The sequence below is a fragment of the Macaca nemestrina genome, chromosome 6 (assembly GCF_043159975.1).
Source record: "Macaca nemestrina isolate mMacNem1 chromosome 6, mMacNem.hap1, whole genome shotgun sequence".
NCBI classification, from domain to species: Eukaryota; Metazoa; Chordata; class Mammalia; order Primates; family Cercopithecidae; genus Macaca; species Macaca nemestrina.
In genome coordinates, this window is record NC_092130.1 from 82,079,842 (window position 1) to 82,091,737 (window position 11,896).

Here is an 11,896-nt window from a genome sequence, read left to right on the forward strand (position 1 = left end):
CTTCACATCTGTTGCAGTTTAAAAGACTCAGTTGCCAAGAATTGTATGAAGCATCACTTAGTAATGATTCAGGAAATGATTAGTCAATGCATCTTATGCTTAAAGTGAAGGGCACCCTCTGTTGTCCATCTTGCTATGATAGGGCCTTGATATTTTCCAAGATACAGAATCAAGCTATAAATTTGCAATTTCTTCTTAGCTGAATATTGATAAATACATAGTGATAAATGACACACATAAGACAATCTTTCAATATTTTAGTTAAAATGTTCAAGAATAGAGACAGAATCCCCCCCAAATAGACCCTGATACTGATAATGAAACAACAGCAAAATGGATTCATTTTCTTCTTCCACCAATTAACTAAGATTTGATTTCCATAGTCATTTGATATCTCTGTGTGTCAGTCTTCTCCTTTAGAAAATGAAGATGTTAATAACTACACAATGTACGTTGCAAATATTTTATTTTTGCTGTTGTGATTTAAATTTGAAGTGCGAATGAAGTTTCCAGCTTTTTTGTGTGTGTCTTGTAATTTTATGATGCAATTATTATTGCAATTACACTGTGAAAAGGCCAGGGAACTGATGACTATCTTGTACATTTAAGTCTTTGGCTGAAAACTAATACTTCAAGAAGTTGCTTCTCTAAACTTTGTCCTTATATGACTCCCAATATTTTATTACCTCTTCTAAACATCTCTCACTTCTCTAAATGTTGTGATGGATATTTATTATTATTTATCCATGCTTTGATTCTTGATTTCTAATGGTCAGACCTCTTCTTTTTGTCTTAAAAAAATTGAATAACACTTGAATGTTTATTTTTGTTTTCCTAAACCTTCAGCATCATATTTTCAGTTCCTATGCTGTTCCATTTGTGTAACACAGGGTGTCAAAGTCAAACTCGTCATCTTTATCCAAAATCTACCTTAGATTTGAAAGTTTTAGCAAGACCACAGAATGAATGGTAATCTGTATTTTCTTTGGTGGGAATATAATATTTCGTTTACTCATTGCAGTTCTGTTGGTCATCATTTCTAGATCTTTTCAATTGACAGAGCTAAGGTTTTCAGAGTTGATCTTTTTCAGTAGACAGAGCTAATGCATTTTGTGTGTGTGTGTCTGTGTGTGCATGCCCATGTGTACATATATAAAAATATACACATATATGTATATTTTATATTTAATAAGTTCATATTAAAGATAAAAATACCTCATAAACTCACACTGGTACTTCCTATACAAATTTTGCAGTACCAAGGTTTTACTTAATTTGTTTTACATTACATCTGTATCTCTTCTCTTTCACATCAAGAAACTCGGTTCTCAAGGACACAGGGGATAATATAATTAGAATTTCTGAAAATTTCTCATTTCCTTTATCCCACATCACCTGCATAATTGTCTGAGGATAACAATTCTATTACCACCAATATTATTTAGAAAAAACAATTTTTTTGTTTGTTCTCCCCACTCTCATCTTTTTTTTAAAAAAAATAATTGTCTTACATTGTCCTATATCTACATATAATATTAAACATTATAATCTCTCCTTTTTAGCTCTCTTTTAGTATTAATTTTACAAGTAATTGTGTATTTAGTGTTTACCACTAGTTTTATGTCAATGTTTCTCTAGTCATCTTGGTTTTGTGAAGTTTGCTCTCTGGTAGGTTTCTCAAGAAGGCCTCATGGAAACAGTATTTTTAGAGTTCTTGAATGTTGATAACTTGCAAATTTGGCTTTTCTTCCTTTTTTTCCTAACCACTAGACCACCAGGAATGCTTTTTCTTCTTGAAAGTCCCTTTGCTAGATATGAAATCTTTGTCCTACATTTTTACTCTTGATTGCTAGATATGAAATCTTTGTCCTACATTTTTACTCTTGATTATCTTAATTGTATTAATCCATTTACATCTGGCATAAAGTGTTGCTGTGGAAAAATGCAGTGATTACCCACTTTTCTTTCCTTCTAAGTCTCTTGTCCAAAAGAGCTTGCCTTTTTTAATCTCAAAAAATTTTTAAAATATGTCTTGAAATTGGTCATTCTGGGTTGTCATAAGTTGGATAAAAGCATATAAAATATGGTTTTTTGATATGTAATTTTGAATCTTTTTTATTTCAGGGTTATTATAGGATTTAACATTTTTTCCCCTTGCATTGATTTTCTTATTCACTGCCTCCTATTATGGATATATTTACTCATCTTTGCTTGTCTTCAATATTTGTCACTTTTTTGGTTCTTTTTATAGCTTTCTTTACTCAATTGAAAATTTTTCTTTTTCACCTTTAGTTTCTCTTAAACCTTTATTATTATGTTTATTTTCTTTCATGCTTCTTGTAATATATACTTCATTTCTGAAATTTTTTTTTTTTTTTTTTTGAGACGGAGTCTCGCTCTGTGGCGCAGTCTGGAGTGCAGTGGCCGGATCTCAGCTCACTGCAAGCTCCGCCTCCCGGGTTTGCGCCATTCTCCTGCCTCAGCCTCCCGAGTAGCTGGGACTACAGGCGCCCGCCACCTCGCCCGGCTAGTTTTTTGTACTTTTTAGTAGAGTCGGGGTTTCACCATGTTAGCCAGGATGTTCTTGATCTCCTGACCTCGTGATCCGCCCGTCTCGGCCTCCCAAAGCGCTGGGATTACAGGCTTGAGCCACCGCGCCCGGTCTGAAATTTTTTATTCCTAATTTTTTCCTGAGTACTTTTCCTCATTTCTAAGTTTATATAATTCTTAATGTATTTACTTCTTTAAAATCTTGTATCATTTTCTTAATTTTTTAAGGTTGCTTTGAAATAGTAGATGACAGTTGATATATTTTGTGGACTCATCTTTCTATTATGCATTTATTGTCTATAGGGAGGTTATTTTGCTCATTGTTCTCCTTTCTTCTTATAACTTGTATGAGATTTGACATTGAAATTTTTCTGTTGCTTATTTGTATGTATTTTTTTGAATTTTTAGAAGATGTGGCTCACGACATATAACTTTATATATTTCTCTCTTTTGTCTTTTTTTCTAAAAGTGCTAAAAATATGTTGTCATACTTTCTGAGATTCGTGGGTTTATTCTTTTCCTATACTTATTTTTATCCTATGAAGAACTTTTCTTTCTTAATCTTTATTCTCCAAGCCCTGCTCAAATTTGATTCTCTTCCACATTTTTCCTCAAGTTGGGCCTATATTGGTTGAGTTTTGGATGACTGACATCAAGAGATGACATGATATAGTCTGTCCCAGTCCCTTCAGACATTACTGTGGGACTCTTGCAGTCACTTGTTATTAGACTGGACAAAATCCTTGTAGTTCCAACAATCATTCTTAAATTTGTCAACCATGCTTTCCAGTGAGTATCAGTTGGCTGTTGTGTAGGCTCTCCAGAGAAATAGAACCAATAGGATGTGTTCATGTGTGCACAACTCTCTCTCTCTCTCAACATCTATCTTTATTTATTTTAAGGTATTAACTGATGTGATTGTGGTGCTGACAAGTATTAGATCTGCAGGGCACGCTGGGAAACTGGAAAGTTTTGCAAAAGTCAATGTTGAAGTCTTGAGTCCAAAGGCTGGAAATTGAGGCAGAACTTCTATGTGCAGTCTGGAGGTAGAATTCCTTCCTTTTTGGAAGAGCTCCATCTTTTTTTCTTACAGCCTCTGACTGATTGGATGAAGCCAACTTGCATTATGAAGTGTAATCTGCTTTACTCAAAATCTACTGCTTTAAATGTTAATCACATTTAAAATCATGCCTTCCCAGCAACATCTAAGCCAGTGCACAATGATCTGACCCAAGTTAACACAAAAAATCAACCAAGATTGCTATTGAGAAATGTTCTTGTTCCCAAGTCTGTCAGACTCCCTGGTGCTTTCCTTTACTTCCTCCCAGCCAGGAAGGGATGCTTCACAGTTCTTGTGGTTGTCAGTCATTTATTTCTACCTACTTGTATTTTGAAATTCATGAGAATAATGTGTCACCTACTTTTGTTGTATGTGTTTTTTGTGTGTTTTGGGTTTTGATATTTAGTTGTTCTATCAGTTTTTACAAGGATATTTATGAAGATTTAGCCACTTTGTTACTGGCATTTTCTCAGAATTATTCTTGTTTTTGAAAAAATTTTGCTGGTTTCCTTTTTTATTTTTTTCCTTGAAATTTAATTCTTATATGAACTTGTCAACTTAACAATCTCTTCAACTTTAGAAGAGGGCACCTTTAAGATATAAATTGATATGCATGTACAGATTTTGGAGTTACCAAAATATGAATTTATAACTGAATTTATATTATAAAAGTGTTTGGAAGTAGCAAAATGGAAAGAACAGTGAAATGTTCTTTCACTGGGGAAATGTACATTGTCATTATCAGTTCTTTCACTGGAGAGATGTACATTGTCATTGTGAATCTAAAATATTAAATAATACCTTCATAATTAAGCTAATATATAGACTGAGTGGAATTATTAATATGTACATAAGAAAAATTTAATAAATATTAGCTACTATTGACATGGTGATCATTTTGATGAAGAAGATTATGATTTTGTTTATTTATTTAAATGGACAGGGAAAAATATATGTACTTACCATGTACAACATGATGTTTTAAAGCAATGACTCAACAATGGGGATGTATTCTGAGAAATGTATCAGGTAATTTTGTTGTTGTGTTAATATCATAAAGCATATTTACACAAACCTAGATGATATAGCTTACTAATTTCTTGGGTCATATGCTGTAGCATTTCTCAGAACATATATGTAGTCCTTGTATCTGCTGTTGATCTCTACCAAAACATCATTATGTGGCCTATGACTATATATATGCATTTTGGAATAACTAAATCTAGTTAATTAATACATGCATTACCTCACATTTTTGTGGTGAAAACACCTTAGATCCACTCTCAGAAATTTTCAAGAATACAATGTATTATTAACTATGCTATTATTTTAGTGGATAGTTAAGAGATTCAAGTGGATCTCTTGAATTTATTCCTCTTATCTGACATTTTGTATTCTTTGACCAACGTCTTCCAAACCCTTTCTCCCCCTAACCACTCCAGTCCCCATTCTACTCTCTACTTCTATGAGATCAACTTTTTAAAGTTCCATATATGAGTGAGATCATGTGGTGTTTGTCTCTTTGTGCTTGTCTTATTTCAATTAATATAGTTTCCTTTGCTTCATCCATGTTGTAAATGACAGGATTTTCTTCTTTTTTTATGACTGAATACTATTCCATTGTATGTGTATACTGTATTTTCTTCATTCATACATTGATGGACACTTAAGTTGATTCCATATCTTGGCTATTGTGAATAGTGCTATCAAGATGGGATGCAGCTGTCTCTTCAACATACTGATTTCATTTTCTGTAGCTATATATCCAGCAATGGGATTGGTGGATCATATGATAGTTTTATTTTTAATTTTTTGAGGAACTTCCATACTGTATTTCATAATGGCTGTACTGATTTTCATTCCCAACAACCATATACGAGGGTTCCCTTTTCTCCACATTCTTACTAACATTCATAATCTTTTGCCATTTTGATAAATAACCATTCTAACAGCTATGAGGTGATATTTGGTAATTTTAATTTGCATTTCCTTGATGATTAGTGATGTTGAGAAATTTTTAATATACTGTTGGTCTGCATACCTAATATTCCTGTATGTCTTCTTTTGAGAAATGTATATTTTGCCCATTTTTCAATTGTGTTATTTGTTTCTTGCTATTGAGTTATTTGAGCTCTTACATATTTTGGATATTATCCTCTTATAAGATATATAGTTTGCAAATATTTTATTTCATTCTGTAGGTTGTGTCTTCATCTGTTTCATCTGTTTTCATTTACATGAAATATCATTTTACATATCATCATTTTCAGTCTATGTGTGTCCTTACAGATAAACTTAGTATTTTGTAGGCAGCATGTAGTTGTGTCTTGTGTTTTGATCAGTTCAGCCACTGTATCTATGTATTTTGATGGAAGAATTTGATCCAATCACATCCCAGGTACCCGTTAATAGATAAGAATTTGCTATTGCCATTTTGTCAATTTCCTTTGTTCCTTTCTTCCTCTCTTGCTATCTTCCTTTCTGACTAAGTGATTTTTCCCTTGTGATATGTTTTTATTCTTTGTCTTTTACTTTTTGTGTATCTTTTATAGGTTGTTGCTTCATGGTTACCAAGTGGCTTGCAAAAAACATTTAATAGTTATAACAGGTTACTTTAAGTTAATAACAACTTTGATCACACACACAAAAAAATTCATACGTTTACTCCATTCCTTCCCCTAAATTTTGAGTTTTTGATATCATATTGTTTTATAGTGGATATTCCTTAACACATTATGGTAGTTATTTTTTAATAGTTTAGTTTTTTAGCCTTCATAATAAATATATCCATATTTTATACATCACCATTAAAGTATTAATGTATTTTGAATTTGACTTTGTCTTTATTCTTACCTTAAATACTTTAAGGTACTTACTGTTACTATGACAGGTGCAACACTGTGGCAGGCCAGAAGCTTTGGGGAGATGCAGCAGGGCATGGAGCTGGGGCATGACAGAAGCTCAGAACCATGGAGGGCTACTTGTCATTCAAGGCTGTCAGAAGCCCAGGGCCACTGAAGTCAGCCTAGTGTTGGTACAAGGCATAGATGAAGTCCACCACACAAGCCTGAAGTCTGGAGCTATGTTGTCCCACTGATGCCAGAGCAAGTCTAGAGGCTTAGTCCTGGTTACCAGCCTGGAATATGGGGCTCTGGAGGTCTGCATGATGCTGACTTTTATTGTAACAGGCCCACTGTTGGAGTCAAGGCAAAATCCTGTGCTCACTTCTCTCTCTTTTCCCCATGTGGATAGTATCTTTCATCATGCTGTGCTCCCTGGGGTTGTGAAAGGGTAATGTGTGGGTAATGTAAAACTAACCTTCTTACCCTGTTTAATGCATCTTTTAAAAATCATTGCACTAGAACTAGGTACTGTGATTTCTTACCTGGTTTTCTTAGCTCTTGTGGAGGTATTTTTGTGTGTGAGTAGTTTTTATAATTGATCTTTCTGTGGGGACATGATTGCCAAAGAGTCCTATTCTGCCATCTTTCCCCATCCTAACAGCCTATCTTTATCTTAAGCCAGGGAGGCAAGCCTGAATCTTTTCCTCCTTTCTTTCTTGATCATTCTTTCTTTTGTTCTGGGAGGCTTACACAGAGCCCAGAGAACATCCATATGCATAATTTCAGAAAGAAATAAACTAGGTGATTTTAAGGATTTCTTCCATCTTTGAAAGTGTAGTGTTTTAAACTGTTAAAAATTTTAAAGTAAAAAAAAAACTTAAAAGCTTTTCTTAAAAATATTGAAACAATGATATAAAATTAAATATATTTTAGCTTTTTTTTTGACCCACAATTTTAACAGTCTCACCATCAATGCCTTAGCTTTCTCGTTAGAACCATTTGACTATTTCTCAGAATTATAATGCAGACATACACTTGTAGGCAGGAGATAAGCCATAATAAATAGTTATAGATATACAGATATGTACACTCAGGCAAAAAAGTTTTCTCCAATTTCTTCAAATGAGCCAGTAAATTTTGAAAACTTGTCTTTAGAGATCTGTAAGAAACAGTGAGAAGCTCATCAAATGTTTATCTTAAACCATTTGTGCCAGTGATTTTATCTTATTTAGACCAACTTCACTTTACTTTCTATACCTAGGAAATAATATATATTTTATTTTCTATACCTTGTAAAACATTTACATATTTATTAAAGATGCTAAATTAAAAAAATAAAGTTTGTTTATTCAATGGGTTTCATTTGCAGATATTTCTACTAGGAGAGTGCAACCATTTTAAAATTGTTAGCTGCATAATGCTTCTCCTCTACTTGTCAGTTTTCAATCAGTATAGGGTTTGAGAAGGATGCACATGGAACAATGAAAGGAGACCAGGTTTACCAGTCAGATCAGCTAAGTCTTCCAGGGAAAGTACTGGAGACAGATAGTCTTGTATCACATTGGGCAGATTCAAGAACATCCTATCCTCAGTTTCTACAAATGTGTCTCATTCCCTGGGGAAAAATGTTGAGTTATTTATTGATCATAATTACACCTGTTAGTCTATAAGTTTAACCTTTAATCTATATCTGCCTTAATTACTCCTGTTTTGCCTTTAGGAAGCACTAAAACATTTTTAATGGCTGCTTTTAAAAAAGGCATTTGTAAATGAAACAGATAATCAGAAGATAGAGTGATAACATAAGCACAAGCTATTAATTTGTTAAATCACTGATTGACATTAGCCAGTTCTTATATAGTATCCAAAAGAAAGTGCATATAAATGTCTGATATATATATATATTTTCTGTTGAGGGGAATGGAGTCTCAGTCTGTCACTCAGGCTGGAGTGCAGTGGCACAATCTCGGCTCACTGCAACCTCTGCCTCCTGGGTTCAAGTGATTCTCCTACCTCAGCCTCTTGAGTAGCTGGGATTACAGGCGTGCAATAATTCAGTTTTATGCAGAAGTACACATTCATTTTTTATATAAGAATATTTTCAATTATTGGAATTAACTTCTATGTGTTCAGGTGCAACTGAAAAGGCCATTGGCAAGTGACAGAGTATAATATACCAAATATCATCCAAAAATAGATATTTTATTAATTTATAAATTTTTTCTACTATAGAAATACTCAGACAAGTTTAATGAGATAAAATTTTCTACTTAAAGCTCATTAAGTATAGACTTTGCTAACTCATTTCCACCTGCAACAACCAATACTAAAATACTATTGTGAAAATATAGCGTATTTCCCTTCAGCAATTCATTGTTCAGATTTACTTCAGAATTATATGTCTCAAAACGCATAATTATATAGGCTGGGCATGGTGGCTCATGCTTGTGATCCTAGCACTTTGGGAGGCCAAGGTGAGTGGATAACTTGAGGTCAGGAGTTCGAAAACAGCCTGGCCAACATGGTGAAACCCCATCTCTACTGAAAATTTAAAAAATTAGCCAACCGTGATGGCAGGCACCTGTGATCCCAACTACTTGAGAGGCAGAGGCAGGAGAATTGCTTGAACGTGGGAGGCGGAGGTTGCAGTGAGCCAAGATCACATCATTGCACTCTGGCCTAGGCAACAGAGTGAGACTGTCTCAAAAAAATAAAAAAAATTAATTATATAGATAGTTACATAGTTTTACTACATAGACATTAAAATAAAAAGGCACCTCAGTTACTCAGCATGTAAATATAAAAGAAGATTTAATTTGAAACCATTGACCTCATATAAATTCTCCAGTAGTTTAAACAAGAATGAAATGTAGATATTCAGCACTAAAATACTTTTTTTCCTTTTCACATAAGTTCTATAGCAAATATATAGGAAAATGAGAGAAATATCTCTGCTTTCTCTTTGGTTGTTTATTTTTTTGAAACATGCCATGATTCAACCATTTATTTTCTGATTTTTAGATTGAAAAAATGGATTTAAAACAGAGGAAAAAGCTATCCATGGTGTTCAATAAAGAGTTGCTATTTTATAATATATAAATTATTTGAAAAGCAATATATATTATTCTTCACCAGTTATAGGCACTGTTCTTGGTGTCTACTGATGTACATGCTATGGAACAACTTCCCCCTGAGGAGCAGTGGTATCCACCTCAGTCATTCCACTCAGCTACAACTTGAATTACTATCTTAGAAAGTCTTCTTGAGTGATTTGGGTTTTGTTTTTATAATATGATAATACATAAAAATAAAATTCTCATGTAAATAAAAATTTAAAAATATGGGCTTTGTAACCAAGCAGATTTGGGTTTCAATAATGCAAAAAGCAGATATTTAATAATATATGTTGAATTAATGAAAAAATCAGTCATTCAGTCATTTAATGAATCCTTGCTATATTTCTTATAGGTTAAATTAATGAAAGAATCAAGAAACCATTTAATCATTTGACGAATCCTAGTTCTATTCCTTATAGATTGTACAATATTGGTCAAGTTATTTGGGAAACTGAAACATGGAAAGATTATTTATAAGACAGGGAATAGTTCACAGATTTGGAGTGAAGACAAATGGCATATTGTTTACATCTGAAAAAATATCTAGAGCATAATAATTGGTCAATAGAAGTTTATGTCTTTTATTTTTCTTGAAGACTTTTCAGCTCTTTGCAGCAATATGCTGTCATAGATCTGTCAAGTAATATGCAATTTTACATAAGGGTACTTATTTATGCAATACCATAGAACCGGGCTTTCAACCAAAGGTACTCACACTATCCAAGACTTAATCTGGAAAATAGCTTGGAGTTTATTGGAATCAGTACCCTGAAGTTGCTTGGAGAATTTTAGGACTCTTAAGTGTATATCCAGAAAGACATTTCTTGAACATCTTGAATAAAACATAATTTGAAATGTTTTAAGAGGACCGATATTAGAAAATTTACGTGAATAAAGATGACTTTTTCCATCGGATAGGCTTTCTTTTATGCATATATGTGCCGAACCATTTTGATTAATCTTTTTTTCTGGGTTTTGGCATTTGTACTTCTTATGTTTGACAAAATCAGATCAGTGTAGGGGATTTTTAATGGCAGGCGATTTTTTTAATAGAAAGAATAGAACATATCATGCCTATTATCTTTTACTCAGCATATTGGTGTTCCATCTTTATTTTCAACTATCTTTTGTGGCCAAACATAGTTCCTACTTTCCTCCTACTTTCTCCCCTATTACAAGGTAGCATTAAACAGCATTACTTATTTTTATGTTAAACCCAGTGTCCTCTTCTTGTTCTTTAATCTTAAACTTTCTACAAATTTTGTCTCTATTATATTTCTCTTCCTTCTTGAATATTGGTTTCCAAAGTGCACCTGTATCTCAATATTCCTCGTAAATCTTCAGAAACTTTTGCTGTTTCATTCTTCCCTATTCAGATTCTTCAATATAGTTTTCCTGCAATATTTTGTGCTTACTCATCCTAGTGGATGTGTGGTGTACCACCAAGAGCACAGAAAAGAAGCAATTAATACCCCTGCTGCTAGGTGTACTGCCAGAAGAAAACTCTCAACTGTCAGCACATCTCAGGAGTTACCTCAGATGAGGGAGAAAGAGTCACCTAGCCAAAAAGAATGCTTTCTTTGCAAGGCAGCTGCTTCCCATGGCTGACTGGCCTACAGCCCAGTCTCTACATCAATTTGAGACAGCTCTAAAGGATCATACTGTCTGTAGAACATCCTGTAGGACTAGCCGAAGCTCCCATTGAGACTACATTTCTCCTTGACTTCTCCCTTTGCCCAATCTGTTGATCCCAAGCATATTCCATAGTAATCATCATGCTCACTAATCTTCATTTTAAAGCCTACTTCCTTGGGAACTCAATTTGTGACGGTCAACTTTTTTTCTCTTGTATACTCCTTCTTGATGTAATCTCAACACTCTTTGTACTTCAACTTGCATCAGGTAATTCCCAACTCTTTCTCTTGCTCTGAGCTCCTTCGGAGCCCTCAGTACTTGATATGGTTTGGCTGTGTCCTCACCCAAATCTCATCTTGAATTCCCACATCTTATGGGAGGGACCCACTGGGAGGTAATTGAATCATGGGTACAGGTCTTTTCCGTGCTGTTTTTGTGATGGTGAGTAAGTCTCATGAGATTTGATGTCTTTAAAAAGCAAAGTTTCCCTGCACAAGCTCTCTTTCTCTTGTTTGCCACTATGTGAGATGTGCTTTTCACCTTAGGCCATGATTGAGAGCCCTCCCTAGTCACATGGAACTGAAGTCCATTAAACCTCTTTCTTTTGTAAATTACCCAGTCTTGGGTATGCCTTTATCAGCAGCATGAAAATGGACTAATACAGTAAATTGGCACCAGTACAGTGGGGCATT